The sequence below is a fragment of the Desmodus rotundus genome, chromosome 11 (assembly GCF_022682495.2).
Source record: "Desmodus rotundus isolate HL8 chromosome 11, HLdesRot8A.1, whole genome shotgun sequence".
Lineage (NCBI taxonomy): Eukaryota > Metazoa > Chordata > Mammalia > Chiroptera > Phyllostomidae > Desmodus > Desmodus rotundus.
The window spans coordinates 31,109,755-31,123,915 of NC_071397.1; the positions used below are offsets into that span (position 1 = coordinate 31,109,755).

Sequence of the window (14,161 nt, forward strand, 5' to 3'; positions counted from 1 at the left end):
CTCTTTTGGATAATTGTGGAAACAGCCACTTGGAAATTAATTCTAAATTCCAACAGATAAACAAGAATGTGAGCAGTCTTTTGTCATAGCTGGTCCAAAGCTATTACCAGGCTATTTTGTCTCTCTTACTCCCTAGTCTCTATAATTTTAATGTAGGACATCTCAGAATTTTTTCTTGTCAATTATTTCTTGAGGTTTGTCTAAGAATCTCACAGAAATTTCCCCTACACAGATCTGGTAGCTTTTGCACACCTGCAGAATACCCAGTCTTCTATACTCCTAGAGACACTCCCAGCTTGAGAAATACATTCACCCCAGAAGCCGGCAAACTGAAAGACCAGCATATAGCATCCTACCCCACCTGCGTCTGCATCCTCACTCTCTGCCCCACGACCCTGCTCTACCTGTCTTCATAGCACTTCTCATTGCCTGACATGATTTTAACTCTTTGTTTAGGACCCATCTGCCAAATCAGAATGCAAATTCTAGGAGAGAGTAGATTTTTGACTGTTTTGTCCATTGCTATAATGTGAGTGCGCTTGGCATAATACATATAAGTTACCCAATAAGTACTTTTTGAATAAACAACTAAATAAATTTTGGCAAATTCCACTAGTGATTTGTCCCTTATTTGCCTTTATTACATGCCTTGGAAGAGTCAGAATGCTAGCTGAAAGGGCTCAGATGCTTATGGCACTCTAAGTTATTAAGGAAATGCCAGTGAACACTTAAAAGTTATTTTTATTATGGAAACTATCTTATGTTTTCTTAAGTGTTTGATAGTTCTTTGCTTATGGTTGATTTCTTCCTAATTATGTGTTGGCACTAATTGAGAGATCTAAATACTTAATACCAAGATATAAGATCATCAAAATCAAATATTTTATTCCTCTTGGGAGTTTAACAGAAGTAGACAATCCATCAGCAAAAAGGAGACATTTAGCAAAGCTATACTGTGAGTGTTCAATAAAAACTTTTCCCACAGGACACTAAAAAACATTTTTTGTGTGTAAAATGCAAAGTTCTATTAAAATTAGCCAGATAGAAAATCTGGTTCTCATTTTGACAAGTATAAACAAAACCCTTCCTTAATTGGTATTTATTTGGGATAAAGTTTAATTTTATTTAACTTTATTTACCAGTCATTGCATTTTAAAAATGATTTTATATGTGTAAAGATTAATACACAGAAACCCCTTTTAAATTGGACTTCAGAGGGCCTGTAGCGGGAGCTCTCCAGCCCTACCACTTGTCGTTTTACTTTTTTTTGTTTTTAATTGATTTGAGATCAATATGATATTCCAGATGTGTACCTGTAGAGAACTCTGTGCATTACATATAAACTCTTTCTCTCCAGGTTGACTTCCAATTGTGTGTTTTAATAAAGTTGTAAGGAAGGAAGAAAAATTTACCTCTACCCTTCCAGATTCTTGGCTGAGACAATAAAGCAAACAAATTTAATAACATGTATACCTCCTGTTTACATAGAGGATACCTTGGAAAACTGAGTAACTCCTCCAAATGGCCCAAGCCAACACCATAAATAGTATCTCCAGCTAAAGACGAAAGGACATGTTGGGGTGGGGAAGCCGGTTATGGGAGGTTACCAGGTAAAGCACAGCAAACAAGGGTCAGGTTGTTATCCAGATTTAAGTCTTTGTCTTCTCCATTGATAAGCATTTCTAGAGATTTAGAGTCATTCTTCTTTCTGGTACACAGGAGAGAGACACCCCTACCAATGGAAATTTCCCTTATAAATGAAAATGTCTTTTTACAAAATGGCACCTTTGACTCAGTTTTCAGAGCTTCTCCTGAGCCTGCAGTTTCTTGAAAATAACCAGCCCAGGCCAGGATGGCGAGATGGCAGCGCGAACAGCTCTCAGGCCCTTGTGCCGGCATCGCTGGCAGGGTCCGAGAGAGCTTCATGGAAACAGTTCTAAAAGAAGTACATCCAAAATGGTGGCTTTCTTCTCAGTACTGATGGGGAACTCAAGCGTTAAAGATTTTTATTTATGTACCCCTATATTCACAGAAGCACTAGCTATTTATAATAGCCAACATTTGGAAACAGTCTAAGTGCCCATCAGTAGATGAGTGGGTAAAAAACTTTGGTGCATATACACAGTAGAATACTACACACCAGGAAAAAAGTAGGAATTCCTGCTTTTTGCGACAGCATCGATAGAACTGGAAACTATTATGCTAAGTGAAATAAGTCTGTCAGTGAAAAACAAGTGAAAAACAAATAACACAAGATCTCACTTATAAGAAGAATCTAAGGAACAGAATAAACTAATGAGCAAAACAGAACCAGAGGCACGGAATCATGGGACAGATTGACAGCTGTAAGAGGGGACAGGGGAGAGCTGGGGACTGATTGAAAGAAGGCGAAGGTATTAGTCAAAGAACATACATGAAGGACACAATAGTGTGAGGATTGACTATGGAAGTGGGGTGTGGGCTGGCTGGAGGGGGGTGAAGGGGGAAAAATGGGACAACTGTAATAGCATAGACAATAAAACATTAAAAAAAGGTTTTTAGCTGCAGTCATAGTTGATAGGCTTAAATGATTAATGAATGTGGAAAGCTGTTGTTCCAGGAACTGGAATGCATGACCACAGGACTCCAGGAGGTCGACAAGCAATTCAATCTTTGTGCCCCAGGGAGTCTGCAAGCCCTGGAGATGGTATCTGAGCCACTGTGTTCCAAGGAGGGCACATCCAGAGATGCAGCTGAAGAATTGTTGATCAGGAGAGAAAGCAATGCTGGACTGCAAATCTTATCTGATTAACCTTTCTTTAAACCCCTTACCTACCTTTTTTTTCCTTATAAAAACATTGTCTTGAGATGAGACTTTAAGGTGGTTTTTGAGGGTACATAACCTGCCATTTTTTTCAGACCACCAGCATCTGCATAATGTGTCCATAAAGATTCAATCCTTGTCTCTACCTATTGGTTCTGGTAGTGACAGGCAGCACAAACCTGACTTTTCTGGGTTCAGTACCAGTGTGAAGTGGGTAGATTTTTGAAACCTACATGTTGATGTTCCCAAGAATTTGACCAAGCCTGCAATAACCAGTTACTGATGAACCAGACACCTTATTTAAGTGGCTGTCAGTTTTAGTAAAAGGCCTGATAAGGCTGTGTTGGACAGTTATGAATATTTTGTCGTGCTTGCTGCTAAAGAACTTTGTGTTTCTATTAAACTATATGAACGTCCAAGGCAAATGGAATGATTACTCTTCTCAAGTGAGTGCTTATTTTCAAGAAGCAGAGGGTTTACCATAACATGAGAACACTTTACAGATGTGAGAGTTAAAACATCTAACTGGAAGTACAGCAGATGTCTACTTGAAATACATTCAGCAAAACTTACCTGAAGGAGTTGCCATGGAAATTATGACAGAATTAGAACAGCTACCAGAACACATCAAGGAGCCAATCTGAGAAACAGTACCAGAGGAAAAAGAAGACAGCAAGTCACAAAGTTTCAGGGAGACTAGTTGTGTGGACTCCTGAAATGAGCATGGGCCAGCCACGCAGGCTGACATGGGAGTGCTTCTAGTTGAGAGGATTCGAGTCCCTGTAACTGCTCTGTTGAGTCCACAAGTCCTGATCAGTTGGCAGCAGGGGATGGAACATTAAGGATACAATGGACTATAATGAAAGAACTGGTTTATTCTTTTATGCATATTATCATTTCAGTTCTGAATTTAACAAGTGTGAGTAAACCACTTTGACTACAAAAAAATAAATGAATAAATAACCAGCCTAAAATAATGCTTATGCCAAAGAGGCATATTTGGGGGTGACAAATTCCATTCCCATTCCAGGTTAAACTTATCTATCCTTCCAGGGAGAGTATTTTTTGTATCTTATTGTGGACAAAAAAGGGGGCCATGTACTAAACATGACAAACTCAGGGGAAGCTCTCGTGGTAGCCTTACAAACTCAGAGACCTAAAGTAACTGCATAAGGATGATCTGAAATTAAAACTTCATAACTAAAAGTGAGTCATGTCCTCCGTCAATACCTTCCTTGACGAAGGTCAGTCTTTACCTTAACTGAGTCTGTCTATTGTCTTATAACGTATCTTTAAAATGTCAGAGTTACCCCCTTTTCTCCAGACTCCTCAGGGCACAATCTCCCCCCATAGCACAAGTCCAGGAACCCCTCATTTTTATCTCGTTGCTCAAAAACCATATACATATGCTGTAAATGCTAATTGTTAGCTATCCCATACCCACCAGCGTAAAAGGAGTATTGTCTCTTCATTTTTTCATCCAGTCTCAGAGATTTCCCTGCTTTCCTTTCTCCTGCCTCTCTAATCTGCCACTGTTGAATTTTATGTAGCCCTCCTTACACCTCCCCCTTTGGCTGTAGTGTGTAACATGAACTGCAAACCGCCATTCTCCTGGGCATTTTCTCAGTCTGTTGGAATTTTGCTTCCCAGAAATTGTCGTCAGTTGGCTAAAATAAATTCTTATAAGACTTTTTCCTAGGCTGCATGTTCTTCTGTCGGCAGGTATTTAAGAAATTACCCTTTAATGTCATGAAGATGTTGTCCTACGTTGCTTTGTGAAAGCTTTATTGTTTAGATTTTCTCATTTATGTTCATGACGTATCTATAATTTATTTTCATGCATGATGTGAGGTTCCAATAATCCCCCATATAAACCCAATGGTTCCAATACTATTGAAAATGCTTTCATTTCCAACTGTTCTTACGTGCTACTTAAAAAAAAAATATTTTGTTTATTTACTTTTAGAGAGAGGAAGGGAGGGAGCAAATGAGGGAGAGAAACATCAGTGTGTGGTTGCCTCTTGCATGCCCCCCACTGGGGGCCTGGCCTGAAACCCAGGCATGTGCTCTGACTGGGAATCGAACCAATGACCCTTTGGTTCGTAGGCCATCATTCAATCCACACCAGCCAGGATTCATGCCACTTTTATCATAAATCAGGTGACCACATATTTAAAGTTTCTAAGCTCTCTTTATATTGTATTGCTCTTTTATTTTTCCTTATGCCAATTCCACACTTTCTTGTTATAATATAATTACTTATCATACCACTTAAAAGTTATTTCTCTATATTTTTCTGGCTAAAGATTCATTGATTGCCTTTTCATAGAAGGATGATTTTTGTAATACCATTTTCTAACAAAAGTGAAAAATATTCAGTCTTTCCTCTAGCACAGCTAATCAAAATTTACATCTCATTTTTTGTGAGTTCAGGAAAGTTTTGTTCAGCTTTTCAACTCATTGTTTAAAAATAAATATTTTACAATTTTTGTCAAATTTAGAAAAAACAACCATTTTGATGGTTGAAATTTTGTCAAAAATTTTTGTATCTCAGTTATAGATATACTCTACTTGTATACTGCTAAAAGTTTGTGCCCTACAACTAGAAAAATTTGATAACTTCTGCTTTGCCTGGTTTCCATAAAAAAGGTATGTTGAACTTACGATTGCATCCCCTGCACTGCCAAGTATATGCCTGAGGGGAATCACAGTCTGCCACCCTAAAATTATGCCTTTTGGGATATTGATTTTTTTAAGTTGGTTATTTTTAAGAAATAAAAGACTTAGAAATATATCTGCCACTCAAGGAGAGAAGCCTTGAAAGAAACCAGTCCTGCTGACACCTTAATTTTGGACTTCCAGCCCTCAGAACTATGAGAAAAGACATGTCTAACATTTCAGCACTCCTCTTGCAAAAAAAGACTCAAAAATAGCCTTTGACCCTCCCTTCTACCCGCTGAAAGGAATTCAGGTAGAAAAACCTGCTTAAAGGAAGGAAGCTGTCCCCGTAGTGTCCTAACACAGAGTGAATGCAGCACAGACTGAAAGCAGGCTAAGTCCATTGGCTGCACGCCCCTCTGTGCCCCAGTGCTCTGGGCGGGCCAGCAAGAATTTGTTAACCAGATGTTCGTTCTTTCTCATTTCCCTGTGAATTTTCTACCTGCCCTTTGAAGTCCCAGACCCCTGCCTCCCTCTCCTTAGTCCAAAATGGCATATAAGCCTCAACTGCCCATTGCATTCTAGGGTCTCAAATTCTTAGGGAACCCCTGTAAGGCTGTACGTGATAAATTTGGTTATTTTCTCCTGTTAATCTGTCTCATGTTAATTTGATTACTAGTCCAGCCAGAAGAATTTAGAAAGGTAAAAGGGAAATTATTTTTCTTCCCCTACATGCCTGAAATAAGAACACTTCCATTCTGATTTAAGCATCAATGAGAAATGAATTCTCCATTTAATATTTTATAGGTCTGTTGATTAGAAAACTTTTCCACAGGGTAGCTTCTGGCATCATTTTTCACATCTGTTTTCTCCCCGGCCACCCATACGTTTCTGGCTCCAGGTTTCCCGAGACAAAGCCATGTATTGTTGTAGCCTCTGGCCTCACATCCTCAGGTCACAAGACTGGAAGAGTGAACACCTGGGACTCAGGCATATTCCTGCAAGCCATTCTTACAACTGAAGGCTAGTAATAAGCTCACTGAATATGGAAGTGACTTAGATCCACATAAATATGTCACAATAATCTAATATTAAATATGTCCCCAATTCACATCTCCTCATTTAAACCCCACAAATGTCCACAGCCATTCCAAAGCTAGCAAACAGACATAGATATATGAATTCAGAAAAGAAAGACATAGCAGTCTTAATTGGCTATGATTAAACTATCTTGTTCAACACATTTTACTGCAACATATAATCATGTGAACACAGTGTTAGGACATCTCCAAGGGTCCTGAAAAGAGACAGTGCAAGCTCCACAGTAAAGCTGCCTCTGACTATACATTTCATTTTCTAATATTTATGGCTGGTATAGATATATGCAATGATTGATATATAGTTAGTAACTCTGCTAAATTCTCTTAAAACTGAAATTTTACCTGTAGATTCATCTGAATTTTTTCTTTCAAAATTATATAACTTATAAAAATGCCATTTCCTTATCGATTCTCTCAGCTGTATTATTTTTCTTGCCTTATCGCCATCGTCAAGACCCTGGGCACCCAGATGAATGAAAGTGGTGATAGGGGCATCCTTCATTTCCGGTTGCAGTATCCCAGCAAGCACGGCATTTCCTGTAGTTGTTTTCCAGATACTCTTTCCAAATTGAGAGACCATTCTCTTGATATATTTTTTAAGTTTTTAATCACGAAGAGATATTTAATTCTTTCAACTGCTTTTCCTGCAGCTATTGAAATGATAGTATAATTTCCTCCTCTAATATCTTAATATGGAAAATTATATTGATTGATTTTTGAATGTCAAAACAATCTTGAGTTTCTGGGATTAACTCAAGTTAGTATACATATTACTCCTTTTACAAATTGTTATATTTGTTTATTAATTTTTGAAAGATTCTTATATCCATGTTTGGTGGGATTGGCTTATATAATTTTGCTCCCCTGGTTTTATATCAAAGTTATGTCATCCTTATGAAGTGACTCTGGGAGTCCACCCTGCTGTTCTTCCCCTTGGATGAGTTTTGATAATATAAGAGTCATTTGAGCTTGGAGTTTTCCTTATGGTAAAATCTTTCATTCCTATTTCTTTAATAGTTGTAGATGAATTATTTCAGGGGTTTTTGGCATCTGAGTCAGTTTTGGTAAGTTATATCAATTTAATTATCTTTTAACAGGACCAACTTTTGGATCTTTTGATCCTCCCTATTGTATGATTTGTTTCTGTTTCAAGAAGTTCTGCTCTTACCTTTATTTTTTCTTCTTTTTGCTTTCATTGGCTTAATTTCCTCTTCTTTTTATAATTTTTTGAGATGGTTGCTCACTTCACCTATTAGCAACCTTTCTTCTTTTCTGATAAGTGTGTTTTAAGTAAAAATAATCTCTAAGTAATGATTTAGCAGCATTCACAAATTATGAAATCTTATATTTTAGTTATCATCAATGTGAAATACTATCTAATCAATTATGATTTTTTCTTTGAACTATATGTGATTCCCATAATTATTTTTTTTAATTTCCAAACATATGGACTTTCCTAGTTTTGTGGTTGTTTGCCATTTCTAACATAATTGCCTTAGATCAGAAAACAAAGTTTGTAATATTTCAATTCTTTAAATGGGTTGAGCCATGCCTTATGGCTAATACATGGTCAATTTTTCTAAATATTAGTCTGTGCTTTAAAAGATTATGAATTCTGCAGTTAGTAATGTGAAGTTTTAAAAGAAAGAAAGAAAGAAGAAATGTATTCTGATGCCATGTAATACTATCAAAGCAAAAAAAAAAACCAGTTACCTGAACAGGATTAGAAATCTCTCTTGTTCTTCCTATGCTCTATGTGTTCCAAGAGGGTTTTTTTTCCTTTATTTTTTCAAGCAGTTATTTGTGAGATAGAAAAGAAAGGGCCAGCTGTGTCTACATATGGGTTTTTCAACTTTGCTCAGCTGAGCAGCCCATAGCAGTGCGGTTATGTTCAATTTTTGTTTTATATTTTTCCCATAAGCCAAGAGACAATGTATTTTTAGAATTTCAAATGTCAGTAAATAAATAATGCATCTGGGAAAGAAAAGTTTGCTGTTAGTAACACACACCCTCTAATCTGTAATGAATAACTATAAATTGAATGTTGTGACTTAGAAAGGAATTTCAAAGGCTCATATTCAATTTCACTATTTTTTTTAAACCTGGGCACTCATTTTGAGGTTAACATTGTTGCAATTAGAATCAGTTTTATTTTCTACCTGTTCCACTGGACATTCTAAAGAATCTTTTGTAGGAAAAGTAATTTCATTTGTATTGATAATCTACCTAGAACACAGTGGTGTCAAAGCCGTGGGGGTGCCAGACCAAAGAAAAGCCAAGAAAATGAGACAGTAGGCACCCAAACACTGACCTCATGTAACTGGAAATGCATCAGACCAGCTCACATAACACTGACTGATGTCCAGATAGCACAGAGCACAGTGATAGAACGAGCCTTTTTCTGAATCTTGTTTTAAGTTGTCCAAGTTCAGGTAGGAGTCCCTGAAGGCTTGCCTCTATTTTTTATTGCTTTCTTTTATTTTTGAATGAAAGAGCTTGAACAGTAACCACTGAGAATGGTGGTAATATTCAAGAGGTGAAAACAAAGAAGCAGAATAGAAAGGACTATTCCTACCCTGCCCCTTGGTGGCCCTGTGACCTTGAACAAGGAACTTAACCTTTATAGCCTCAGTTTTCTCCTCTGTGAAATTAGAAAAACTGTACAAACATTGCAAGGTCGCTGTTGAGAGTTCCACGGGAGTAGTCCTATGTGTGACTACCCAATATGCCCACCTGTTTTGCGTCCACAACGCTTTGAAGATTTGATTATTTCTATGATTATTAGATTAGTATTAGCATCTGGAGAAAGCAGAACTTGTGACATGGGGATTTACTGGTATCAGGAGGCAAATGGATCGACGCTTTTACGCAGTCAAGTCTCTCCTTATGGCTGTTTCCCAAAAGCAACAATTTCCATTTAAATCTTTGGCAATACAACAAGATGAAGAGCTTTTCAGATGGCAAGGTCCACTCCAAGGCCCAAGTGGCTTTTACGTAGAAAATAACTAGATAATAAAAACAATATCCAAAGCCTCCTGTCAGACACTATCTGTTCCCATTGCGACTCACTGTGCTCCGGGCACAGGCTTCTCGGTGTCATGGTGTGGTCTGGCTCTTCTTAGATGTCCTTTCGGGTAGAAAGGAAAATAATGTTTCAGCTTTTCTCAAACAGGAAAAGCAAAATGTAACTAATGTATTTATGATTCCTTTTTGTTCAGCTCAGTAAGTGTATTTTTTTAGCATTTTTCCAGAAAAATAAAAATATGGTTCTTTTTACCAGAAGGATTGAGAAGGAAGTACTTGCTGAATGTCATCAAATAATTCACTGTGTTACCTCAGATAAGCCACCAACCTGCCTCTCTCTGACATTTCACCATGGAGAAAATGAGTAGGAATAATCTGTGTCTTCTTTAGGCAGAAAAAGAGAAAAAGAAAATACAGATACTGACAATAGTAGCTGATACTTATTCATCACTACCTATAAGCCAAGTACTAGTTCAAGAACTTCACATATAGTTAATACTGGTTTTTATTATTTTCGTCAAATAGTCTGTAATTGAATATTTTCCTTTGTAGTTCCTGACTGACTAGCTGGGCATTCCGCACCACTGCTGTCGTCCATGACACCAGAGGGTGGCGGCAATGACATTGCAGTCCACGGGCTGGGCGGCCCCCAGGATCTCTTGAACGGTTCCAGAGAGTTCTCTAGCAAAACAGTGGTGCCACTTCTTTCAGGCAATGCTCACAGTCTCATCAAAAATGATCTTTAATGTTTTTGTTGTTGTTGTTTTGCTTCTTTCTATCTCACGGCTGTCCTTTGGGGGCTTTGACCATCAGGGCAGAGGCGGAAGGCACTACCTCAGCCTGGGCCTGTCTGTCCTGTAATCCTCGGACCCTTCCAATCACCAGTTGCTTCGGCAATGTCATCACCAAAAGTTTTGGAGACAGGCTCAGGGAGCCGTGAGGGTGAGGGCAGATGTGGCCCAACTGCCCCACCAGTGCACCTCAGGGGCACCTAAGGGCCAGCTGCGAAGCCACCATGGGTCTTCCGGCCCTCCTTCCCCATTTACACGTGGGGAAACTGAGGCCCAGAAAGCACAAGCGACTCGGCCAGGTCTTCACAGGGCCCTGACGTGGCACCCTGTAATTAATAACGTTTAATTTTAATTATTATAGCCCTATATTGAAGCTTCTAGTTATAACCTGATTTTCAGATGAGAAAACGGAGGCCCAGAGAGTTAAACAATTTGCCTAAAGTCACAGAATCATGCTGCTTTCCCAGTGAAATGACAGGTATACAAGTTCCCATCCCCCATACCACACATTTAGTGCATCAGCAGAGATGCAAAACTTCCAGTGCGGGAATTACTCTACTAAAGTGCGTCTGTTTTAAATAAGGCATGTTCCTCATGTCTCAGCTAAAGCCAGGTGTATGACCACTTTTCCGACCAGAAAACTCATTTGTTTGTAAACATCAGGACGTACAGAGGTTATACTTCTTACAGTTATTCAACAATTATATCAGTATGTGGCCCATTCTCTGAATTCTAAGGCTTTATTTCTTACATTTTCTTGTAAATTTTTTTCCCGGAAGTTTTACTTCAGGCTGACTTGCCCGCGTCTCAGCATTCCCACCCACACATTTCAAAGCTCCACAAGACTGGGCGCTGCCATGCTTTACAGCATTCTTGCAGCGACTGCCCTGCCCCCGCGATCCCACCCGGGTGAGTCTTCCTCAGGTCGTTTGACCTCAGCTGAGCCACCGTCCAAACAAACCTGCCAAGGAGGGGAAGAATTGAAATTGATGCTACTCGCTTGAGTTGCTCTTGCTGTTCTCTCTCACATTCTGCTGTCAGAGTGATCTCTCTCCAGCATCAGGCAGCTTTATTGATTTGCATTTTTCTACCACAGAAAAGGATGGTGTCGCTGTCCTTCCGGGGCCCCTGTCTGTGCTGCGTTCTGACATTCAAACTTGCCCTCACGTCCATAGTCAGGAGAGAAGCTCCGAACAGTTTCAGGCCCTTTTTCAGATGTTTAGCCTTACATGGTTACTTTTATTTTTGCATTCTTTTTGTTCACATTTTAAGTTACAGTTGACATACAATATTGTATTCGTTTCAGATGTACAACAATGATGAGACATTTATGTAACTTCGGAAATGATCACCCCAATAAGCCCAGGGCCCACCATACATAGTTAATCACAGTATTATTGACGCTGCTCCCTACGCTGTACTTTACATCCCCGTGACCATTTTTTATAACTGGAAATTTGTACACCTTAATCCCTTTGTTCGTTTTTTTTCAATAAATATTTCTTGAGCACCTACTAGGTACCAGATATAGAGCAAGGCACTTGTCGGAAATGACTTCCCCTCAGTGTATTTCATTCTTCCCATTAACACTGCTTGGACTTTTTCAGAACTCATTATTCTTTTTAAATTTAATTCTGTGTCCTCGGTTAGATAAAAGGTATCTTCTCATAGGCTTCAGACCTCTGCATTCTTCCAAAGAGCTCAACATCATGCTGAGCAGATGTTAAGGAAGCAAAAACTACTCGCTAATAGAAAAAATTCATTGAAACTCTTAGCCTTACTAGAACTTCAATTCAACGAAGGTCTCCTTTGCTTGGAAAGGGATGATGAATTGTTAGGAAGCTGATGAGTTATTGTTGCCATCTGTGCAGATGTAAATGAGTAATATGAAGTCACTTTTGCTCTTTCAAAACGTATGGTGTTGATATGTGTTTGAGGACGGCGGGGGCGGGATGCAAGGACAAGGAAGGCATGTACTTCCATCAAATACAACCTGGTCCAAATCTCTTAGTTTTTCTACTTTAGTATCTTTTGACCAGGACAAAACTTTTTTTTTTAATATCATGGTTTCCATGTCTCTGCAGTTGCTAACACAATTTGCACAATTTTGAGTGTTCTTTTTGTTTGAGCTAGGAATTAGTCCAGCTCTCTGACCCTTGCCTTTTACTATAAGACCATACTTTCTAAAATTCTTATTTTATGCTAGCTTAATCCTAGCGCTGTACACATAGTGTTCTCTTCACTTACTCCGCAATATCTCTCGCCATGCCCAACACATTACCGTATTGTAAGTAGCTTGGCTGACTCATTCAGTCAAAAGCCCACTTTGTTTTTACTTTGTAATTCAGTTCAGTTTGCAGCACAATTGTTATAAATTTTCAATTTATCTTTATATCTATTTTTATAGCTGCCACTTTTATAATGTGGCAAGCTTTCTTCCTTAACTTTAAAAACATCATTTCTTAAAGAAGCTGTTCTGAAATCTGGCTTTTTCCAGCAAACTGAACATCCACATGGTGAAGATAGAATGACAGAAGTTAGAGGTGAAAAAGACGCATAAGGTCACCTTGCCTGTTTTGTGTGTGTGTGTGTGTGGTAAATACAAGGATGTTTACTCAGTAATGACTGAGCCTACGTAACTCAGCAGTTTAAGCTTAGAAAATATTGACCCCCCCATTATATACTTTTTTAACTATGGGTTTTGCTAGAACCATCTAGTCTTTGCTATTAGTTCACATTTTTCTTGAAATCAATTCGTACTTTGTGGTAAAACATAAGTCTGATTCCAAATGCATTTTCCTTTTAAAGAATAATAATAATTTTATTTTAGCCACCCCCACCCCATTTTTAAGGGTACCATTCCTATCTATGGAAACAAACCACCACAATAAACCTTAATAATTGAACATAATGGCAATATCTGTTTTTATTTGACAGGGAAACAGGTCTCAGCTAGGCATCCCGTTCAGAGCCCCTTAAACAGCTGCAGTCGGTTGGTCATGGCAGCTGGAGTCATAAGAAGGCTTTCTCTCATACGCAGCCATTGGCTGGGACCTCAGCTGGGGCTTCCAGCCAGAACACCTCTAAGTGCCTGGGCTTTCGTCACAGCACGGTGGCTTGATGCCAAGGCAAGTAGCCCAACGTAGGTGAAAAGCTGTGCTGACCAAATGACCTGGTCTCTGAAGTTACACCTAACTTCACCTCACAGTCCCAAAGGAGCACCCCGGTGTAAGGTGAGGGGGGAAAGGGGAATTGAGAGTGAGGAATAAAGCAGGGGGGGAAATAGACTCATCTCTGGGTCAGGAGAGTGGCAAGAACATGTAGAATGAGTAATGCTACTGCCATCTTTGGAAAATAGGATCTTCCACAAGTAGCTACAACATCAACTACCAATTTTTTTCAAATGGATAGGGAATTAAGGATTTCAGTTTAGATACTAGTTTCCATTCTGTTCACACTGAACCATACAGAGGTGCCCCTAATAGATGCAGCAAAGTGCACAGCTCTTCACTTTACTTAGTTTGTCTGAATCTCTCCTGACCACTTCCTTTAAGTTAGATGAAATCACTGAGAACGAAGAGGAAAAGGTTTTGCTAGTTAAACTGTATACCTTATCTCTGCATGATTGGCTCCAATAATGTCTTCAATGTGCCTGAGCTGTTTCTCTACTTGCTGTGTGACCTCAGTTGCTAACTGACTTCCCTCACGAAATTTCCACAAGTTCTCTTTGAACTTTAATGCTCTAGAATTCTAACTCTTACATGTGCAGGTCTGAAACTCTATTT

At 38.9% G+C, this 14,161-nt stretch overlaps 1 pseudogene; it reads left to right on the forward strand.

The window, feature by feature from the left end:
* The first annotated feature begins 1,860 nt into the window (after positions 1–1,860).
* On the forward strand, positions 1,861–3,519 carry LOC112319265 (small ribosomal subunit protein uS10m pseudogene; annotated as a pseudogene).
* The last annotated feature ends 10,642 nt before the right edge of the window (positions 3,520–14,161 follow it).